This window comes from Delphinapterus leucas, chromosome 14 (genome assembly GCF_059928025.1).
Source record: "Delphinapterus leucas isolate spDelLeu-1000000601 "Yukka" chromosome 14, BTC_Dleu_Yukka2, whole genome shotgun sequence".
NCBI classification, from domain to species: domain Eukaryota; kingdom Metazoa; phylum Chordata; class Mammalia; order Artiodactyla; family Monodontidae; genus Delphinapterus; species Delphinapterus leucas.
In genome coordinates, this window is record NC_143142.1 from 22,017,614 (window position 1) to 22,040,984 (window position 23,371).

The following is a 23,371-nucleotide window of genomic DNA, read 5'->3' on the forward strand; positions in this document are numbered from 1 at the left end:
AGGGGATGTGTGCTTGGAACTGTTGCATTGCCGAGGTACAGAGGGAAATGCAGCATCAGACTTGGCAATCTGACCTGAGTTCGAAGTCTAGTGTTACTTTTCAAATGAGTGACCCTAGGTAAGGCACTTAGCCTCTCTGAGTTTTTGTTATGAGTATCTTAAAAAATACTTCTTATGGGCTTCCCTGGTGGCGTAGTGGTTGAGAGTCCGCCTGCCGATGCAGGGGATACAGGTTCGTGCCCCGTTCCGGGAAGATCCCACATGCTGCGGAGCGGCTGGGCCCGTGAGCCATGGCCGCTAAGCCTGCGCGTCTGGAGCCTGTGCTCCGCAACGGGAGAGGCCACAACAGTGAGAGGCCCGCGTACAGCAAAAAAAAAAAAACTTCTTATGGTTGTAAGATTAAATAGATACATAGTAAGAGCTAGCTATTGTTATGCTTAATAAATACACGAATATATATTAAGTATTTTATATATTTAGTGGGCTTAATAAATATAAATGTGTAATCTGTGCCACATCAATTGCTGAGTGGAAACTTGGAGGAGGACTTCCCTGGCGGTGCAGTGGTTGGGACTCAGCGCTTCCACTGCAGGGGGCACGGGTTTGATCCCTGGTTGGGGAACTAGGATCACGCATGGTATGCGGCGCGGCCTAAATTAAGGAAAAAAAAAATCCTTGGAAAGTTCTAGACAGAAATAAGTAAGGAGCCAAATCTCACAGTCTGTTATCTCTCGAGAACAATTCCTGAAGGCCTCCCGGGACGCCTCATGCCCCCATCTTGCCCTCTCTTGATGGGCCTCGCTCTTGGCACTTACCCCTCACTCCCACGTGCATTTTATTCTTTTCGTGCCTTCTCTCCTCTGTGTAACTGCAGTCTCTTTGAAGGGCAGGATCTCTGCCTTTCATTCTTGTGTCCCCTGCGGTTAAATGGAAACACGTTGAACATCAGTTGCAGAACCAGGTGCTTTAGGAGGGGAGGTGCACGCTCTCCTTGCCAAGATGGTCGAGCTTAAACAGGATGGTCTTGGAAGAGTTTTTTCATCTCTCCCAACCATTCTTCCCCCCTGGGTTTTTCAGACGTTGGCCTTTTACACCCAAACTTGAGTTTTTAACATGGATGGGTCACTCAACATTTTGTTCAAGATTTTTAATGAACTGTATCTTAATATATGAGTAGCCTGTGTTATGAGTTAACTTAGTCCTCGGATCTTTCACTGGGAAGAAAGATTTATGTTGATATTCCCCACCCCCCAACTTAGAAAAGCAGAACAAAACCTCAGCAGGCCTGCGTCTTGTGTAGCCAGGACAATTCCGACCAGACTGCCACAGGTTAGATAAAATGCCTTTTTCCTTTTTCCTTTCCTACTTATGCTTGGGGTAAAGAACCTTCTGGCAAAGATTCTGGACCAGCAAAGCTGGAATAATATTGTAAAGAAGTTTTGGTTGAAGATGAAGCTAAGTGAGTTGAAGGAAAGAGTAGCTTCTTTGCTGTGTAATGGCTTGGAGAAGTTTCTAAGTTTGTCCTGGGGGATTGGCGGTTAAAACATGGTCCATGTCAACCTGAACTGTCTAAATAGTAATCTGGAGAAGAAATAAGGCAGTGTTATTTTTTTTCTCCTTTCCCTTGAAAATTGGCTGAACCCCACACGTTGGTTGGAAAGTGGGCTTGACTTGAGTATGTGAAAATCCACTTTCCTATATCCAAAGAGCAGGACTTCCATTTCTGAAGGGTAGTAACAGAGAGCCAGGCGAGGTTTCTGCCGTTTTGTGTTTTTTGTGTTTTTTTTTTGAAGGAGTTTGCTCCCCCTAAGAGAGCCAACTATTCAGAAAACTTAATCACAGGTTCTTCCTCCATTCAGACTTAATCTGGTCATTCAGAGGCCCTTTCCCTCCCCTTCAGAGGTTGCAGGCACCTGACCTGGGGCCACAGAGGTCTTCCTCTGGGCCTTTGGAAGGCTGAGAGGGCAGGAGCAAGTTTGATTCTTTGGGTTAGGGGGTTGGGTTTGGTCTCTTAAACTTAATCTCCAGTTGTGAACTGTAAGGGAGACCAACCATCAGAGACCAACTCCCCTTTATCAGTTACCATTGCAGCCAGAAGCTTCTAATGGTTTCAGCCAAAAATATTTATGAAAATGACCCAATATAACAAAAATGTATTTAACTGAGGTTGTTCATTTTATGGACAGTTGTTCCTTTTCAGGCACTTGAATCACCCTCATGAATTCCTTTTTTTTTTTCCCTCCTCGTTTTCTGTCTTCAGTTCTCTAACATGTTAAGTGACAGCGGAAGGTACTCGAGAAGTCTTTCTCCGTATAAATAAGTGCCTACATCTCTCTTCATACTTCTCTTTTCTTTTTCTTTTTAATTTTTATTGGAGTATAGTTGATTTACAATGTTGTGTTAGTTTCTGCTGTATAGCAAAGTGAGTCAGTTATACATATATCTACTCTTTTTTAGATTCTTTTCCCATATAGGCCATTACAGAGTACTGTACTTCTCTCTTTTCTTGACACTGAAAAACAAAACAAAACAAAAAACCCACAAGAGTAGAAGTAGGGTTCTGAGAAGTCCTGTGTTGGTAGAAAGTGATGAGACCCTGGCACACTGATTAGGAGCACTTGCTTGTTTACTAGCTGGGTGGCAATAAAAGCTGTCTGGAGTACTGCAGATTTATTTTTGTTGATTTGAATTCAGAGTTTATTTCATTTTTATTTTTTTAATTTCATGTTTACTCTTTTCCACTTGGCTGAGGACAAATACAGATAAAGTCTTGGCCTATTGAAAGAGCCATTTAAATTTGTTTGATTTTTTTTTTTTTGACACAGCACATTTTATATCCACAAAATGTGGTGAAGACGGAGCCATTCATAAAAACAGATTGCACAAGTCTGTGACTTCTGAGTGTTTACCCTGGAAGAAATCACCCGTGCCATTTTAGCCTTGTCCTTTCACATGGGATATGGTTCTGTGATTGAGTTTCAGGCCTGAACCCTTTGTGTGTGTACATCTAGCCCCATGAACCTCTCATCTGTTTCAGGAAATCATTTTGAGCAAAATGATACCTTCTTTGAGAGTCTGAGCACTTTCTCAGCAGAGCCATGTGATACAGACACAGAGAGCAGGGTGAGGACATACAGATGTGTCCACCTGCCTGTGGGCCTGACTTCTGTGAAAACCCACCAGAACCAACAGATGGACTGTTCTTTGGGAGCACTTTGTTTCAGAACTTTCATATAACACATCAAGCCGTTTAGTAGCAGCCAGAAACCAAGATGAAGCTTTAGCCCCTCTCCTTGTCCCTAGACCTTTATGGTTGTCGCCCATGACAACCAAGAACTTCAGCTTGGGATTTGGGAGACCTGGCTTCCAGATGAGCTGGGGGAATGTCCTAAGGTCTGTCTTCATTCGGAGTGAAGGAATGGGACTTGATTCTCTAGTGGTCTCTGAGTCCTGTGTGATTTCTGTGCACCAGTGCTACATCTGGGGTTGGAGAGCTCAAATGCAAAAGGGACTATTTGAGATGTCCACTTAGGGGCTGTGAAGCCTGTCGACTCTTGTGCTTTTTACCTGGAAAAATGAGGGCAGCTTTTACCCAAATTAAAGGCCGCCCTGAGATTCTCCTATTTGGATTCTGTGGGCAAGTGGTAGGTCTACTCTTCTTTGTGGCTGCTGTTGCTGTATTGGGAAGGGGGCATTTGGACCAAGGATTTAGAGATTTTTCTGCCGGGAGGTGATCACATTTGTACTGAGATGGTGCTTAAAGCTGGTACTTGCCGTTTTATCACTAATGGCTGTTTCTCTTTCCATAGCCGTGGGTTTTATCTGGCCGTCTCTCAGGTACGTTGACAGTTTTGACTAGCGCTTAAAAAGGCAAGTTCAGGAAATGCTATTTTCTGTGTTTCTTCTTTCCCTACTTTCCCCCTTGTTGAGCAGCACAAAACTGCCAGATTTTATGTTCCACTGGGCAGTTGCTGCTGGTCTGATGTTTTTCTCTCCCCTTCTTCCTCCTCCTCCTGTGCCCCCTCCCCCGGAGATGCCCCTCCCGCATCCGTGCTATGCTCCGAGGGGAGCTGTACCTTTGTGGTTCTTCTGCAGCTGCCGGACTTTGATGGGGACATGCTTGCTGCCTCTACACTTGCTTCCCGTAGCAACCGGCTCTTTGAAGATGACCTCTTGCTGTTTGCCTGTTGTCTCTTGTGTTGGATTATAGATGAGAGATTTACCAGGCTGGGGGTAGGAGCCTGCTGTTAGCACATTTCTTTTAGGGTTCCCAGCGTCCCTCAGCCTGTGCTTTCTCTTTCCAGAATATGAGGTTTTGCGGGGGTGGGGGTGTGGAGGGGATATTTGTGCAGAATCAAACACAGTTTTGAGTGTGTAGGATTGCCCTAGTTGTGAGATAATGTGGAAATAGTTGCTGCAGTGATTCCTTACTGAAGCTATTTGGTTTACTTTTCATTTTTATTATAATGTGATTAACACTTATTAGGAGGGGAGGGCACTCTTTGGCCCCCCACTCCCCCCAGGTGTTGGTATGTTGGCAGTAAACTTGCTTCCCCGTGTAATCTGAGTGCTGGGAATTGCCGAAGTACCTAAATCTCCACACGCTTGAACACCCGTGTTTTACCCCAAAGCATCAAGTTTTCTTTCTTTACAGCAGCAGAATCCCCTCACATGTGGCCCCTGTCTTGCTTGGACAGCCCCTGATGTGCTGTGCACAGCTAGTGCGTGGATTTCTGTTCAGCTCTGTGAACTTGCCTTGGACAGAATGAGGACATTGTGGAACAGCAAGGATTCCAAAGGAACCCTGGATTAAAACAAAAACTAGCCTTTTTTTTTTTTTTTTTAACCTATCCAAGTGACAACGGCTAAAATAATAGTAGCACCCATTTTAGTAAAAGGTACAAGAAAATAGACATTTTTATGCACTGCTGGTAGGAGGGTTGTTTGTAGCAGCGTACGTATCAAGAGCCTTAAAAATATTCATACTCCTTGACTCAACAGTTTTTCTTCTAGGAATTTATCCTAAAAAAAAACAAAAACAAAATCAGAGGTGCATATCAAGATTTTTGTGTGAGGATGTTCACTAATATGTTATTTATGATAAAAATTGCCAACAATGAGGATATCTGGCTGGCAAAGTGATAGTACTTTTGTTCATATAGTAGAGTGCTTTACAGACATTAAAATTGTTTGAGAGTATTTAATGTCAAGGGAAAATCCTCATAAGTGGGAAAAAAGCAGAATATAATAATGTAGTATAGGGAATTCCCTGGCGGTCCAGTAGTTAGGGCTCTGTGCTTCCACTGCAGGGGGTATGGGTTCAATCCCTGGTTGCGGAACTAAGATCCCACATGCTGCGAGGTGCAGCAAAAAAAAGTGTAGTATATCATATGATCCTACTTTTTTTTCATTAAAAAATAAGAAAAATTGTATGGCATACATAGAAAAAGGCTATAATGAAATACTACCTCTCATTTTTTCTCCGGTAATGAGATTTTGGGGTGTGTTAATTTTCTTCATATTCCGAGTTCTTCAGTGATCAGATAATTACTTTTATAAGCTGAGAAATTTAAAAAATTGATTCCCTACAGATTAACCCACAAAGTACATTGACAATATTTTCTTTCAAAGCTAAGTATTTTTTAAATAGGTGAACCAAGATAATGCATCTCTTCTTTGTTTTTTTGTCATTAGAATGTGCTTGTGTTTTTGTTTTTTTTTTTAATTGATGCCACCGTAATTCTTTGTGTGAGAGAAATGGCTTTGCAGCTTTAAGAAGTTGTGGTTTTATCCAAAAGGAAGTTCTATCCCTTAGCAGGAATTCAATAAAATAATATATCATCTTTTGTAATCATGCAATGATGCCTGACTTCAAAGTGACTTACTAGTTTGTGGGCATTGGTGTTTGGATTGGTTGTTTCTGGCAAAGTCCAGCTGGACTGCCCATTTGTTAAAGGTGGATGCATGGCACTGGGCTTTGGAAGCCCTTCTGTTTGTTAGTGGTTGAAATCACTAGTTATGGACCTTACCTTTATTTGGAAATATTTGTGATTTGGGGGAAGAATGAGAAGTTTCGCAGGTGATGGTTCTATGAGCAGGTTATCTAGGGGCATCAGGGTGGTGGGAGAGTGTTTTGGGGACCGGAGGGTGGGTTTCATTTGTGTTTGACAGTAGCCGATGGCGGCTGATGGTAGGAAGATCTGCACTGTCTATTAAGGTGAACTTGACTATGAGGTTGGTTGAGTTATTCAGCTATGCTACAAGCCTTATGCTTCTTCAGCTCTCACTGTCACCAATTACTTGGGAAGCTCATAAAGCTGGGAGGAAGAGAAATATAGCAGTCATTTCTTGGGAAGGCATTGAGAGGCAAGTCTAGAATGCTGGAATATGGGTAAAACTAGCTTCTGTTGGGTTCATCTTGTGGGAGGGACTGGTGAAGTTAGGGTTGGCTCTCCTGAGAGGGTTTAGTTTTTTAATACTCTCTTCTATTTTGAATCCTTTAAATAGGCACATGTGGGAATCCACAGGTGTCTAGATGGAGTTTTCTTTTAACTGGTATCCTGTTATTAACCATAGATTACTGAATAATGTTACATTGTATGGACACCACATTTTGTTTATCTATTCATCAGTTGGTGATCATTTGGGTTGTTTCCACTCTTTGGTTATTATAAACAGTGCTGCTGTGAACATTCATGTTCACGTCCTTGTGTGGACATGTTTTCATTTCTCTTGGGTGTAAACGTACCAGTAGAATTGCTAGGTCATACGGCAACTCTATATTTCATATTTTCAGGAACTACTAGACTATTTTCCAAGCGGTTGCACCATTTTACATTCTTATCAGCAGTGCATGAGGCTTCCAGTTTCTCTCTGTCCTCATCAACACTTGTCTGTTTTTTTGATTATAGTCATCCCAGTAGATGTGAAGTAGTACCTTGTGTTCTGATTGCATTTCTCTGGGGCTAATGGTGTTAAGCATCTTTCTGTATGCTTATTGGTCTTTTGTATATCTTATTTGGAAAAATGTCTACTCAGATCCTTTGTCCACTTAAATTGGGTAATTTTTTTTTTTTATTGTAAGAGTTCTTAACGCTCATAAAGTTTTTTTTTTTTAATATTTATTTATTTGCACTGGGTCTTAGTTGCAGCACACATGCTCCTTAGTTGTGGCATGTGGACTTACTGGTTGCGGCATGCGGACTCTTAGTTGTGGCATGCATGTGGGATCTAGTTCCCCAGCCAGGAACGAACCTGAGCCCCCCGCGTTGGGAGCGCAGAGTCTTACCCACTGGATCACGAGGGAAGTCCCTCATGAAGTATTAAGGTGCACAAAGAGATTTTCTTTATGTGGGTTGTATCTACTGATATTTGCCAGGTGAGAAATTAAAACAAAAACTTTAAAAATATTTAATTTTAAAATATGCTTTAAAATAATAATAAAACCGTTACATAGCTAACATTTTTTATGAAACAATATTGTGCTTTGGAAAATATAGTGAAGAGTGGTCTTTTTAATATTTTTATCTCTTTAATATCTGGCTTAATAGAAGATAGTTGGATTCTCACATCTACTTCTGTACCCAGTTTGTTTTGATATGCTTTGGTTGAAGTATATGAAGAAAATCTGGCCTTATACAGATGTGTAGTTGGAAAAGGGAGAAGTATTTTATTAGTTTCTTAAGATAATTGTGGATATCTTTGATACTATATCAAAACTCAGCAAGAGGTAGTTTCTTGAAGGTTAATTGTAATGTGGAACCTGAAGCCATATAGATGAACTCTTCATACCCTTTTATGTTGAAATCCATTGGTCTTGCTTGCACTTGGAATGGGTCTGTTACTGATGAATGATTTTGTATTATCGTGCATTGGTTATTTAGAAAATACTGATTCACTGAGTCATACGGCTCTTTCAAATGCTGACACATTTCATTATACAGTATTAAAAAAATCCCATTGGTTAATATCCTCATCATCCTCAATAGGAGAGCCTTTAAGTAGTATTGGGATTCTGTCAAGCACATGGTGGTAGATACAAATTTCCCCAAATTCTAATTTTGCTTGGAAGCTCAGATTTTATTGTTGGCAACAAATATTGTCAATTGTTTTCCTTGAAGTGGCAGGCTCACTTCATTCGTGAGAAAATGTCTGCCCTATACTTATCTGTACAGCCATACTTTGTCAGTTATTCTTTTAAGTAAAAATGGTGTCCCATAAAAAAGTGGCTAGTTCAGTTTGCAACTCACAATTGCACAAGTACTTTATCATGAAGCAACCATGTGCTTTGGTATGCAGCAGAAGTGCTCTACGCATACTTCCTTTGTCACACAGAATATTAAAGAAGTATGTACTTAGGAGTTGGGAGCTAATAAAATAAAAAACAATAAAATAAAAATAGTTTTTATTCATCAGTGTTCTTCATCAGTATTGCTTCGTCAGCATTCTTAAGGAAACTCCTTTTTCTGATTGCAAGTATACAGTAGTCAGGAGTGCAGTCTGGCGCCACTGCCTTGATTCACTCAACAGTATTATCCCACTGTTACATTTACACAGTCAGTGCAAATGTCGGCACAATGTAAAAGGCAGTTGTTGTCTTAGTATTATTACAAATATGGTATTGCCCTCGCAGATTCTTTTAAAAGGTTTAAGGACCACCCCCACTGCCGCCCCACCAGGAGCTTATAGAGTGGACTTTGAGAAACATGGGCTAGATGGCATTTAATGGAAATTGGGGTGAAATTGTTTTGAAGGCACTTGCCTCTCTGTTATCTCAGATGTTAGCACACATTTGCATGATGATAGTGACAGTGTGTGTGTATGTGTGCGTGTATTATGCACCTTGTAGTTGGACATTCTTCCTAGTCTTCAGCAATATTCAGAACCACAAAGCTATTACCACTGAGGCTCCTTTGAAAATAAAATGCCTTCCCGTTTTCTTTTCTTTTTCTTCCAAGAAAAAGCCTCTCTTCATCAGCCACCTTTGCCAGATGTGATGTTTCCTTATTTCATGTTTTGAGTTTGAGAAAACAGGGGCCCTTTAGGGCCTTCCTGCATATGTCTGTTTCTCAGGACACTCCTTACTCTGAAAACCCTAGATGGGTGTCTAGCTCAAGCCCAGGCCAGGGGCTGGCAATGACCTGATCCTTGCCATGTAAATTCTCACTGAATGGCATGAGACTCAAAGTTAGCAGTTCACGGAATTGTAAGGTGAGCCCCGTTTCCCAGCCAATTATGACCCGATCTAAAGCCATAGCTGGGCCATTAATGTATTTTGGGCCTTGTTCTCTTTTATATCTTGCCAAACTCGGAGAGTCTACTGTATAGCTCCTGGCAACAGGCCTCTGCCAAAACTGTTTATGAATGTATCATTTTACACCTCATTTTTCCTGTTTCCCCTTGTGATGGCACCTTGCCTGTGTTTCTCTCCCACATCTTTCTGCCCACTTAAAAAAAAGTATTCATTTAACTTATTCCTGCATTGTGATACAGACTTCTGGCTTCTGCTGTTACTTATTGTGCAAGAGATGCTAAAGAATGAAAATGCTAATTTCTTACAGGACCCTTTCTTTCTCAACTACCAGTGATTCTCCAAGGGCCCTCTTATGGGGTTGAATTATGTCCCTTCCCCCAAATTCATGTGTTGAAGCTTTAACCCCCAGTACCTCAGAATGTGACCATTTTGGGAGATAGATTCTTTACAGAGGTAATCAAGTTAAAATGAGATCATTAGGGAGGGTCCTGATCAAATACGGCTGGTGTCCGTATAAAATGGGGAAATCTGGACACAGACACGAACACAGGGAGAACCATGTGAAGATGGGAAGAAGTGATGGAGTGATGATTCTACAAACCACGGAACGCCAAAGATTGCCAGCAGCCCCCCCAGAAGCGAAGGGAGAGGCAGGAACAGATTCTCCCTCAGCCGTCAGACACCTTGATCTCTGACTTCCGGCCTCCTGCACTGTGAGACAGTGCGTTGGTGTTGAAACCACCCAGTCTGTGGCATTTGTTAGGACAACCCTAGGACCCTGATCCTGGTTTCAAGGCTGACTGCTCTCCCTCGTGGCCCCGTGGTTCTGTTATTCACCTTGGACCTTTGTTCCATAGGTCGCACCATGGATGGTCTCCCAGGGCGACCTGTGCCACCCCCCGTGTGAGGGTCCTGCTCAGAGCAATGCTCCCTTACTGCTCTCACTGATGAGGAATGCAAGGTTGAGGATGGCATCCTCTGGAGGAATGGAGAGAGACGGTATTGGACCCCGGGGCAGGCAGCTTCACGCATCTGCACCCATCCTTTCCCCGGCACTGATGAGAGATGTTGAAATCTGCCTGGCCTCCTCTTGCTCCCCTTTCCTGCGGAGAAAGGAGTGTTGAGCCAGAATGGGTACATTTGGCTTTATTTTCTCCAAGTGCTTTCTCCCTGGGACCCTCCTGCGGGTTCCCAGCTGACCGCCTGTTTGCACCACACTGCAAGGAGAGGTGGCCAAGAAAAGCGAGCTGCTGGAATGCTCGGGGCCCCGAAACATTGCTCTTCGTGGTAGTTTGGTTCTTGCCAGGATGTCCTTGTAAAACTTTTATGAAGATGTTGTTGTACTTGCATTGGAGGTTGAAAATTGCTGTTAACTTTGCTAAGTCCCGTGTCCCCCAGGAATGTGGGCCACTGAGGAAATGCCTCCAGCCCTCCCTTCTGGACGGGCGCTGCGCTGTGGCAGCTGCCTGCGCAGAAAGTTGAGCTGGATGGATGGATTAAGGGACATCAGCTAGGCCTTTGTTTAAAAATATTTAAAATATGTTTGAACCTCCCTTTATCAACAAAGAACAGTTCCTTTCGGCAGAGAGAAGTTTTTCATTTCCATGTTTTTTTTGCGATTTTGTTTGGTCCTTTTGTATATTCGTGACTTTGGTAAAGTGTTCCCATTCACGTTTTGAAAGCCGAGTACAAAAGGGGCTGCATAATGTTCTATTTTGCTTAAGGGAAAAGAGCAGTTTACTTCTATTAAGAACATAATGTTTATGAAGATAATCTTCTCTGGCTTGAGTTAATTTTTTCTGGTGCTGAGCTTTGACGATTAAAAAAAAAAGAACATGTTTGAGAATGTGTGTATTTTAAACTTCTCTGGAATTAGGAGTTAATGGAGGCATATCAGTAATGAGAATGAGCTTTGCAAGTTACAAAGAAATAAAAATGAAAGAAGTTCCTATGTCGGGGTCTGTGCTGCTCTTAGAACCAGGAGTATTAACCAGCTCAGAGTCCTTGACTATTAAGGTATTTTGAGTTAAATGTCAGAATAAAGTATTTTCCTAAAATAAGATCCAGGTTTTTCCTTGCCTTCCTCCGTGATGATCCCAGTTTTGTGTATCAGGTTTCTGCTTAACTTCAGATCTTCTCTGGGCATTTGCCCAGAGTTATTAGAAACCTGAGCTCCTTCTCTACATATGTGCAGGAAGGGCCAGCATGTTGCACAATTCTAGGGGCCCCATTCATCTGAGTAGATGAGACCAGGGTGTGAAGGGTGCCGGCTGGAGCCGGCTGCGTGCAGCCCTGAGTGCAGGTGCCGACAGGAAAGGCATGGTGGGTGGGGGCCCCTGCTTTTGGGGTCATTTATTACATAATTACTTTTAGAAACAGACCCTGGGCATAACCTTTGATATTCTGTGCCCTTGATGAACCAAATCATTCATCTTGATAAGTATTTGGCCAACCCTGGCTTATGGCTTTTGCCCTCCAGCCACTAGCTTAGCCACAGCTTGACAGGGGTGAGGCCACAGCTTGTGAAAGATCAATCCAGAGAATTATCAGTTGTCTCTTAAGGTTGTCCTGAAATTGCTTGCAGGCCAGCCCTGAAGTTTAGGAACAGAATGTACTTGCATTTCTCCTTTTTATACCTTTCTCCTGCAAGTATTCCTTCCTGTCCTTCAATTGATTCTGGAGACTGGAATCCAAGTGAAGAAAATGAAAGGGGCTTTAGGTAAACATTCTAGAATATTTCAAAAGTTTCAGGGTTTTGGATTGAGGTTAGGGATGCGCCGCCCACGACCGAGGTTCCACGCTGCCCTGAAAAGAATTCTCTCTAGTCAGTCACGTTTCAGCCGTTAATCAGACATTTAACAAATGGCTGGTGCGACTATTAGATTGAATCCTTTGAACTTAACATTTTTGTAAGTCAGAAATAGTTAAGTATTGGTGGTTTCCCATGGTCCTACCCAGAGTTCTCTGGAGAGGCTCAGAAGAGCAGGGAGCTGGGACCCACATGCCTGGTGCTGGGCTGGGCTTCTCACCTCGGCACCACCTGTGTGTGACATTGGGCAGGTCACCGCCCCCATCATTCTGCAGTTCGCTGCTCGGAAGACAGGCATGATGTGGTACCTCGTCGTGGGGTTGTTTTAAAGATTAAATATTTTCAGTTCTATAAAGCACTTAGAGCAGGGCCCGGCACACGGCTTGCTCTGTGTGCTCTTGTTATATAATGTAGTCATTCTTATAACACCTTCACAGTTCCTCCCATATCTGTGTGCCACACTCATTTAATATTTCTCTTTAAAGTGACTATAATTCTAAAAACTGAAATAACTTATTTTGTTGATTCTTAGATGCTTTGCTTTTTTTGTGTCTTATCATTTCTGACATTGGAATGTCTTAAAATCCATTGTGTGTCCTTGTTTAATTTTTTCCTTGCCACTCAAAGATGTTTGGTTGATGGTGTCTTAGCTTTGGTGAAAAAGGAGATTTTATCAAGAATTTGTGCTTATCTCTTCTAATTCATGGTAAAATGAACATATGTATACTTATGTATATGAACATAAAACATGTTTTAAAAAGTCCGCCTGTCCACCACCTAGAATCCTCTGTGGATTTACTTAAGGGTGGGTTGATAGAAAGGACTTCCTGGGGCCTCCCTGGTGGTGCAGTGGTTAAGAATCTGCCTGCTAATGCAGGGGACACGGGTTCAAGCCCTGGTCCGAGAAGATCCCACATGCCACGGAGTAACTAAGCCCGTGTGCCACAACTACTGAGCCTGCTCTCTAGAGCCTGTGAGCCACAACTACTGAGCCCGCATGCCACAACTACTGAAGCCCATGCGCCTAGAGCCCGTGCTTCTCAACAAGAGAAACCACTGCAATGAGAAGCCCACGCACCGCAATGAAGAGTAAGTAGCCCCTGCTCGCCGCAACTAGAGAAAGCCCACGCGCAGCAACGAAGACCCAACGCAGCCAAAAATAAATAAATTAATTAATTAATTTAAAAAAAGAAAAAGAAAGGACTTCCTCTACTAAACATGGCTTGGAAACCAGCAATAAGCCATCCTTCCATTTGCCCCACTGACTACCTGCTGCGGTCCTAAAGGCTGGGCAGGATGGGGTGCAAAGGGTTCTTTTCATCCCTGGGACAGGAAAAGCACGTTGGCCCACCTGGCTGATGGGTGGTGGCTCTGTTCATTGTTGGAGCGTATCAAGTACCACAGAGATGGTCAGAGACAGGGATGTCCGCCTTGGCCAATAGTGCCTTCAAGTAGTGGGTGTGTTCTCTGCAGGCTGCTTTCTGGGATGGAAATGGGCTGGTAAAGTGATGTGGGAGGCCAACCCTGAAATACAAGGGACTGGACAGTGTGTAGTACAGATAAGGTGGGGAGGGGTGAGGGATACTTCCTGCTAATACCTGTAGATCTTCCTGTTAGCCGGAAGTGTCTGGTGACATATTTTAGATTTTCTGAGCAACCTTTGATTTTTGTTTCCTTGATTTTTTTTTTTTTCTTTTTTAGCAGCAGCTTCTTGTATTGGATGAAATCCCGAGCTTCCTAGAAACAAAGAGACCTCCTGACTCTTTCCTTCCCTTTTCTGGGGCTGGTGTTTTCTTCATGACCGAGTGTGTAGCATGGAGAATTTGGGGAAGCTGATTTTGCCTTTTCTCCTCCAGGAAGAGAGGCATGTCTACAAAGCATGGGGCCTGTCTTTCAGTCCTTTGAAGTCATCTGCTCTACTGAGACCGTTTCCCCACTAGCTTCTTGAACCTTGAGCTGAGCAAAAAGTTACTTAATCGCCCCCAAAGCAGTACGTGAGGTGCGTGCGGAGGGCTTCATGCATTCCTGCTTTAACTTTATCTGCCAGAGAGCTGAGAACCGAGTAAGGCACTCTTGCTTCTTAGACCTCTGGGCATCACAGGCCTCCTGTAGAGGGGGGTCTCCATGCCTTCAGGTCTGGGGGATGAATAGTCCCAGAAGGCTTTGGAATCATGCTGGGTCCATTCTGGAGGAAAAATAGGGCCTAACAGCCATGACTGCTTTTCACCCCAAAGTGTATTTAGCCCTGAGAGTCTCAGCAGCCAAGTGGGGTCCAGGGGCGCCAGGAGTCCCGAGGGGCACTTCCCCCTCCCAGCACATCTTGATTTGTTAAGAAGGAAGATTTGAATTAGGTCTAGAAAGGTAATGTGCATATTGGGCAGACCACAGGGCTTTTTGTTCAAGCCTGTCTGCATTTGGAAGAGAATTGTAGAGCAGTGTACATTTGTGTGTAGTGTCTTTGGTTTATGACAATTTTTGGTTTATTACAGTGTTATGGTTTGGAGCCAGGACAGTGCTTTCCAAATTCCATCTTTGGAGCCAGGACAGTGCTTTCCAAATTCTGTCTTTATCGAGGGGCTTTGCAGTTCTGAGATTCTGCTCTGTTGGCACCGGTTACAAGATAAGACTGACAGTCAAAGAATTCCAAGCCGATTATCATCTGGAGCCTCTCCAGCGTGGGATCCTTGGTCTGACTCTTCACTGTGTCACTCACAGCACCTGTCACAGTGCATGACACCCAGAGGGTGCTCAGTAAATTTAGTGAACGGGTTTATTTATATATTTTTAATAAATTTATTTATTTTATTTATTTATTTTTGGTTGCATTGGGTCTTTGTTGCTGAGCACGGGCTTTCTCTTGTTGTGGCGAGCGGGGGCTACTCATTGTGGTGGCTTCTCTTGTTGCGGAGCACGGGCTCTAGGCACGTGGGCTTCAGTAGTTGTGGCACATGGGCTCAGTAGTTGTGGCTTGTGGGCTCTAGAGCACAGGCTCAGTAGTTGTGGCTCACGGGCTTAGTTGCTCCGTGGCATGTGGGATCTTCCTGGACCAGGGCTCGAACCCGTGTCCCCTGCATTGGCAGGCAATTCTTTTTTGTGTGTGTGTGATACGCAGGCCTCTCACTGATGTGGCCTCTCCCGTTGCGGAGCACAGGCTCCGTACGCGCAGGCTCAGTGGCCATGGCTCACGGGCCCAGCCACTCTGCGGCATGTGGGATCTTCCTGGACCGGGGCACGAACCCGTGTTCCCTGCATCGGCAGGCGGACTCTCAACCACTGCACCACCAGGGAAGCCCTGAACGGGTTTATAAACTTACAGATTGCTTTCTGAGACCTCGTCCATTGCGCTGCATCCAGCAAGATCGTATACTGCCTCCCCCAGGTTGCACCACGTTTAGAGGCGGGAACCAATGTTTTTTCTCTGTCTGGCAGTGTGAAGAACTTTGGGATATGGGGTGGGGGAGCAGAGTGAAGAAGGATGCTTTGAAAAGCAAGTGACTCCTCTGTCTAGTTGTTAATAAGAACTGAGGCTCCAAGTCATTGGAATCAGTTTGGTCTTTGCTGAAACCAGTTGATCTACCAACAACTATTTGCCTACTATGCCGGCAATAAATCAGTAACTGATTGATCTGGCGATGGGTAAAAGTTGTTTTTACTTTTGTCTCCCTCAAATCCAAAGAATGACTAAAAAGTCATTTATTTTTCCTGTTGGGGAAGGTGTATGACCCAGTGACTCGGGGGCCTAGTTGGCAGAGGGGATCAGAGTGGCTGGTTTGAACGTGGGTCCAGCTGCCTCTGTGTCTCTTTGGATGTGTCGCCTCCTGAGCGCAGGCTCTTCCTCAACACACAGGGACAGTAATCTCTGTCATGCATACCTGCAGCGAAGGAGTGGATATGACCTTCATTAAGGGTTGTAAAGACTGGGTACCCCAAAGTGGTTGCTGCTCACGGGAAGAGAGGCATGTCTACAAAGCATGGGGCCTGTCTTTCGGTCGGGGGGGGGAGAGGATGAAAGAGTGGCCCTTGTGGGGCACAGACTCCAGGAGCCTCAGGCTTGTGACGGGCTGCATTTGGTGGGTACCAACTCATCCAGTTTCCTTCGTTTGGCCCATTTCCCAGTTTGGCTTCTCTCTTAGCTCTAGGTAAACAAGTCACTGTGTTCAAAACTGAATGACTTGCACCTGGTACATTTTGTCCTCGCATCTTATAGCAAGAGCTAAATGGTACCCTGGGAGCTTGGCAGAGTGAGTGCCGACTTCATCAGCAGAGAAGAACGCAGTCTCGTGGGAAGGCGAGGCCCTGGAGGAGAGTGCCCTTTCTGGTCTGGAATTTCTCACCAGTCACAAGTGCTCATGAAAATTACCTTTTGGTACTCACTCTCCCATCCTTCCCAAGGGAAGCTGAGTAGCTTCTCAAGTATGTCTTACAACCACAGGGATGAGAATCCCGGTTTTGTTGAAAAACTAGACCTCAGAAACAGGAAGATACAAGCTGGTCTTTTTGGAGGACGAAGGAGATTCAGTTTACACAAGGCTCTGGCCCAGCAGCTCTGTGGCTCCCACATGGGAAGTGATCCCTTAGCTGTGGAACCAGGCAGCTGGAGGGACGCCATGCCCGCAGACTGCCACACACCCTGGCTAGTGCCACCTCCCCTCTCCTAGGGGAGCAGTGCAGTTCACAATGGAGACAAACCTCTGGCCTGAGTGGACCTCTTATATTGACAAATGAAGGTTATCCTCTTCTATGGTTAAGAATATGCCCATTCGCCAAGGTGCATGCTTGCATCTAGAAGTAATAGTACCTAATTACCATACGCAAGTGCAATTTTTGTAAATAAAGAACTTGGCAAACAGTGGCCATTTCATATCATTTTTTCCGCTACTTGGAAGCATTGAGTTATGGTTTCTGTCATGTAGTCAGTTTCAGGTAGAAAGTGGGAAGCCTAATTTGAATTATCTTCCTTGTCTACACTTGACCTGTTTTCTTTGGCCTAGGCAAGTAATTTTCAAAGTGTTCTCAGAAGTTCACCTTCATCAGAATCATGTTAAAATTCCTAAGTCTGTGTCCCAGCCCTAGAGACTCTGGCTGGGGTTCTGTGTATGGCTGGACCGTGCATTTTTTGTTTCTTTACAGTTCTTTCTTTGAGGTTAAAATTTGCATGGAATGAAATGTACGAATCTTAAGTATTCTACCCTGTGGGTTTTGACAAATGTGTCCCCTTATGTAACTCAACCTTTATCTTTTTTGTCAAGATAAAGAACAATATGACCATCAGTCCAGAAGATTCCCTCGTGCCCCTTCCCAGTCAGTCCCCACTGGACTGTGCATCTAGCAGTGCCCCAGGGCTTCTTGTTAATAGTGGCTGAGGCCAGAGAGCCACTGGTAATTAATGAACTACAGTACAGCGTTGGAAGTTTGATCTAGCAGGAAGGGTTGGGGATTGGAGTTACCATCTGAATTCAAGGTTCTTGAATTCTGTAGATCTTGGATCCTATTGATAGGGACTATATTTTAAAAAGACATATTTTGGCAACTTGCTTAGGAGTTGCAGGCAACCTCTGGGCCTGCCTTGCTTCTCCCTTCCGAAATCAGGGTGTTTTCAGTTCCAGATGTGGCGTCTACATTGTTGCTTGCACTTTCAACTCCTTTGGGCTGTTTTAACAAAATACCACGGACTGGGTAGCTTATAAACAACCGAAATTTATCATTCACCATCCTGGAGGCTGGAAGTCTGAGATGTGGGTGCCATCATGGTCGAGTGAGGGCCCTCTCCTGGGTTACAGACTTCTTGTATCCTTGTGTGGCAGAGGAGTCCAGGGAGCTCTGTGGAGCCTCTTTCATGAGACACTGATCCCATACGTAACTTTAAGCACCTCCCAGAGGCCCCACCTACTTAATACCATCACCTTTGGGGGTTAGGATTGCAACATAGGAATTCTGTGGGGAGACAAGCATTCAGACCATAGCAGAGCCCATCGCCTGTCAGGCTCTTGCAGGCTCCAACCCCTTCTTGGTGGGGTCCCCTGCAATTCCATGGTTAGGGTTTCCCAGCTACTGGTTCTTCTGCGGCTGTTCCCAGTCATCCTAAGTGTAGAAGACCAATGCCATTCTTGGCTTCTTCTTGGTGACTCACTTGAGTGCATCAGCTCCCTTTCCTTTATGATGTTGCTGTTTATTTTTCATAATATCAAGGTTTGTCATTTGATCCAGAGCCAGTGATTGACAACCCCCTACCCTCTCCATGGGGAGAGAATACACATGCAATAGTTAAGCTTAGAAGAGTCCAAACAGGGTAGGCGTTCAGAAGTGGGAGCAGTAATAGTGAGTGGAAGGGTTCTGGAAAGATCAAGCAGAGGCATTGGGGTTAGAGCTGGACCATGAAGAGTGGATGGAGCCAAGGAATGGGGCATAAGGACCTCCAGGTTACTTAGGTGAATTTATGGTGACATCTTGCTTTTAGGTAGCATTTGGTACTCTTCGGTACTCATTACTTTTTCTTCTCCTTTCTAACAGCTCTGCGAATTAGATGTATGTATGTGAATCCTATGTATTGCTGAGAAACTGAGGTCCAGAGAGAAGAAGTGATTTGCCCAAGACTACCCAGTGAGATCACTGGCAGCCTGAGCTCTCCCTCTTGCTATCTTAAGTTTCCGGTGTCACCTGACCTCCCACTGGTCTCTGACCCCAGAACACCTTCACTGCTCGTTTCCTGTGGTGTTTTGTTTTATTTTGCATTGCCTGGTGCTGCCAAAACAAAATCTTTTTAAAACAGCATTTCCACTGTTAACCTGTATCATCAAACACATTTCTTTATCTTCTAGATTTGAGCCAGTCCTGACTTTAATTTGATACTTTTAAGATAACTGGAGGTGGACAGGGTAAGAGTGTGTTTGGGCTTTTGTTTTCCTTTCTTTCTTGAGATTGTAGGGGAGTATTAGATTTCAGAGTCTAAAGTTAACATAGCAGTCACTAGCCAGATGTGGCTTCTTAAATTTGAATTAATTAAAATTAAGTAAAACTTAAAAGTCCAGTTCCCTGCCTCCAACAGCCACACGTGGCTCACGGCTCCTGCATTGTCAGTGCAGGAACAGAGCTTGCCCATCGCTGCGGAAGGTGCTGTTGTTTGCCAGCCCTGGTCCACAGCCGCAGCCCCGACTGAGTGACTTCCCATGACCTCTGACCTTACAAGGAAGGCTCGGAGCACAGAAGGTGTGATAAAGCTGTCCGTGGCACTGACATGTGTTTAGGCCATGTTCTAGCAGTCTCTGGTTCAGTTCCCTAAAAGACACAAGCAGTCGCTTGTTTTTCACAGAGAGGGAAGACCTCTGACCTGAGTTGTACTGACTCCAGTACAAGTGCTCCTGTGGTTGGGCAGCATCCCACGATAGAATCTAGAATCAGTGTCCGTCAGGCCAGTGTGACCACAGGTTCCACATCCATGGATTGAACCAACTGTAGATTGAAAATGTTCAGTTGGGAAACAAAATTCCAGAAAGTTCCAGAAAGCAAAAAGTGAATTTGCCTCATTTTGGTGACTATTTAGCATTTACATTGTATTTACAACTGTTTACATTGTACTGAGTATTATAAGTAATCTAGAGATGATTTAAAGTATACGGGAGGATGTGTGTAGGTTATATGCAAATACTGCACCATTTCGTGTAAGGGACTTGAGCATCCTTGGATTTTGGTGTCCGCAGGGGTCCCAGAACCAGTCACCCGTGGAGACTGAGGGACAACTGTATTATCGTTTGTCCCATGTTTATATGTGGCCATATTACATGTGCTGTTAGTGGTGCGTATTTACACGGTTGTGTGTGGGTGGGTGAATGCATACGTGTGAAGATATCTGCCTGTGTTGGGAGGGGTATGGTGTGGAGAACAGCTGTAGCCAGAAACGCTCCTGTGCAGAGGAACGAGCTGCCATGTTGCCGCCTCCACCCTTAAGAATGTTCTTTGTTGCCCGTCTCCGACTGGAATTTGGTTTGTACATACTTTGGGTTTGCAAGAATAAAAACCTGAATGCAGAGTTACAGGTAAGGGGCTGGTCTTAGTTCAAGTGCATTGAGGTGAGTCATTTTACACACAGTGGCTTACACTGGGAGAGTCCTTTTGGAAGAGGGAGGCAAAGAGGGCTCTTGTGTGTCTCAGCATGTACACTGCCTCTGACGGGATGGTTAGACATCCCAAGGGCCCTGCTCTAGGTTTTAGTCTTTATTCTACCAAGATTAGGGTTTACGAAGCATGAAGAGCCAAATCCATACTAGCTGTCTAAAAAAGACGTTGTCTCATATTGGTTTTCATGGCCCGATTCTGAGCTAGACCTGAATCAGAAAAGGAAGGTTTTCTCTTTTCTCCCCTGGGTCATCATGTGTTTATGAATTAAAGCCCACTTACATAACTCAGTGTTGACGCTGGGATGCTTGTTACTTTGGGTTGGGTTGGAGAGCTCCATGGTAGAGTTGTTGACTCTCTTTTTAGGATGCTGTCTTTGTTTTTGCACCGAATTCAGCAATTTCCTTAAAAAAAAAACCAAAAACCCTTTTAATTGAAGTATTTATTTACCATAAACTAACCATTTAAAGATACAATATAGGGTTTTTAAAAAATTAATTGATTATTTATTTTTGGCTGCATTGGGTCTTCGTTGCTGTGCGTGGTCTTTCTCTAGTTGCAGCGAGTGGGGGGCTACTCTTTGTTGCTGTGCGTGGGCTTCTCATTGTGGTGGATTCTCTTGTTGTGGAGCATGGGCTGTAGGCGTGCAGGCTTCAGTAGTTGTGGTGCACGGGCTTAGTTACTCCACAGCATGTGGGATCTTCCCAGATCAGGCCTCGAACCCGTGTCTCCTGCATTGGCAGGCTGATTCTTAACCACTGCACCACCAGGGAAGCCCCCATTAGGGAGTTTTGATAGATGTATACACCTGTGAAACCAGCACCACAACCAACATTTTCATTACCCCTGAATGTTTCTTGTCCCTTGGCAGTCCATCCCTTCCTCTGCCCCAGCCCCAGACAATCCCTGCATTCTGTCACTGTAGATAACCTTTTATTTTCTAGAATTTTATATTAATGGAAACATGCATTATGTACCCTTTTTTGGGGGAGGGGAGTAAGTCTGGGTTATTTTATTCAATCTGTTGATTTTGGGGTTCATCTATGTTGTAGCGTGCATCAATGTTTTGTTGCTTTTTATGGCCAGGTAGTATTCCATTGCATGAATGCACCAGATTTTATTTATTCATTTACTTTGTTGATGGACGTTGGGTTGTTTCCACTTTTTGGCTGTTACAAACAAAGCTGCTGTGGCTATTTGAGTACAAGATTTGTGTGGAAAAATGTTTTCATTTCTCTTGTATAAATAACTAGGAGTAGAATGGCTGGGTCACCTGGTAGGTGTATGTTTTACTTTATAAGAAACTGCCGAACTGTTTTCCAGAGTGACTGTGGCACTTTGCATTCCTGAAAGCAGTGCATGAGAGTTCCCGTTGCTCCATGTTGTCACCAACGCTTCGTATTATCAGTCTTTTAATTTGAGCCATTCTAGTGGGTATGTAGCAGTATCTTGTGTTTACTTTGCATTTCTCTGATGACTAATGATGTTGAGCATCGTTTCATATGCTTGTTTGTCATCCCTGTCTCTCCTTTGTGAAGTCTTTATTCAAATCCTTTGCCCGTTTTTAATTGGATTGTTTTGTGCTTCTATTATTGAGTTTTAAGAGTTCTTTATATATTCCGGATAGTAGTCCTCAGTCTTCTTTTGAGTCTCACAGTAATTTTGGTGTCTTTGTAGTAAGACAAGGCCCAACTTTCATTTTAGTGTTTAAAACTGAACTCCTTCCAAAACAAACCTATTCTGTCATTCTTCCTCATCTCAGCTAATAGCATTTCTATCCTTGGAGTCATTCTTGACTCCTGTCTTTCTCCCCCGCCCACATCCAGCCCATCGACAATTTCTGCTGCTCTACCTTCAAATTATATTCAGAATCCAACCACTTTCACCACCTCTACCCTGTTCTCACCCACCCTCATTTATCCTCTGGGTTCTTGCAGGAGCCTCCTAACTGGTCTCCCTTCATCTTATCTCCCACTTCCTGCCACTCTCCCCCACCCCATCTTTTTCCAAGTGCAGCAGCCAGAACAATCCTGTTAAAACCTAAGTCCAACCCTCTTGCTACTCTGTGGAGAATTTCCCATTGACTTATGAGGGCTTGTAACCCTCCGTGGTTTGGCCTCCTGTCCCCTCTCTCCCTTTTCTCCTGCTGCGCTCCATCCCCTGTGCTCACTGTGTTCTTCAAACATTCCAGACCTGCCTCAGGCTTTTTGCACTTGCTGTTGTTCCCTCTGTCTGGAATAACTTTCTTCCTCCAGGCGTGACTCTCTCCCTTACTTCCCTTTACGTCTTTGTTTAAATATCTATCACCTTCTGTTCAGTGTATATGTTTAATTTTGGATCACTTCCATTTGTCCCCCAGTTCCAAACACCAAACAAAATTAAAGATGTAATTATGCTCAAAAACAAGATAAACATATCTGTAAAAAAACAAATACAAAGCAAAGATTGATGCTGAAGCCACAGCCCCGCTCTGCTGTGAGTCTGGAAATAGGCGGTGGAGCTGGGAGCTCCGCTCTGCTGGGGCAGAGGGAACTAAAAGTAGCCCATGAGCCAGACTCACTGCTGAAAACAAGGTCTGGGCTGGGCTGCTCCAGCTATGGAAGGAGGCTAAAAACATCCAAGACAATTACTGCTCAGGGTGAAGTCTAGGGCGGCGGGAAGAAACAGGCACAAGCTTGCAGCCCACTCATGGGCCAACATCACCTGGAGGCATGACTGAAGTTTACCTGTGTCACTGTGTGCGAGGGGTCCTGGTCTGTCAACACGAGACTTGTTCTAGGCTTGCAGATCCTGGGAGTAGTGACCACAAAACTGTGGGGGAGGGGTGGTACGGAGAAGACCTCCCCTCCCCAACCCTACCTCACCCCACTCCACGTCCTCCTGACCAACTCTGACCATATGAATTTACAAACCAAAATTCCAGAACACCTAAACTACTAAAGATAGCCAGCAAAATCAATAGTGAGAGATTAATTTGTTCAGGATTAAATGAAGAGAGAGCCATCTGATACCAAGTGTAAAATGCATGTTTAGAATTATCAGAGATGAAAGGCATTACTGCTAAAAGAAAATATGAAACACAACAGGCAGAAAGGAAATATTAATAGGTAGATATGAACAAAAACCTGTAAATGCTGGAAATGAAAAGTAAGCATCGAAATTTAAATCTTAATAAATGAAGCTCCACACTGGCCAAA

The 23,371-nt window shown here is 44.1% G+C and overlaps 1 protein-coding gene across 1 annotated transcript in view; it reads left to right on the top strand.

Moving 5' to 3' along the window:
* The window catches only part of ZNRF3 (zinc and ring finger 3), a 148,552-nt gene that overhangs the window by 51,672 nt on the left and 73,509 nt on the right, over nt 1-23,371 (top strand). The window lies entirely within an intron of this gene.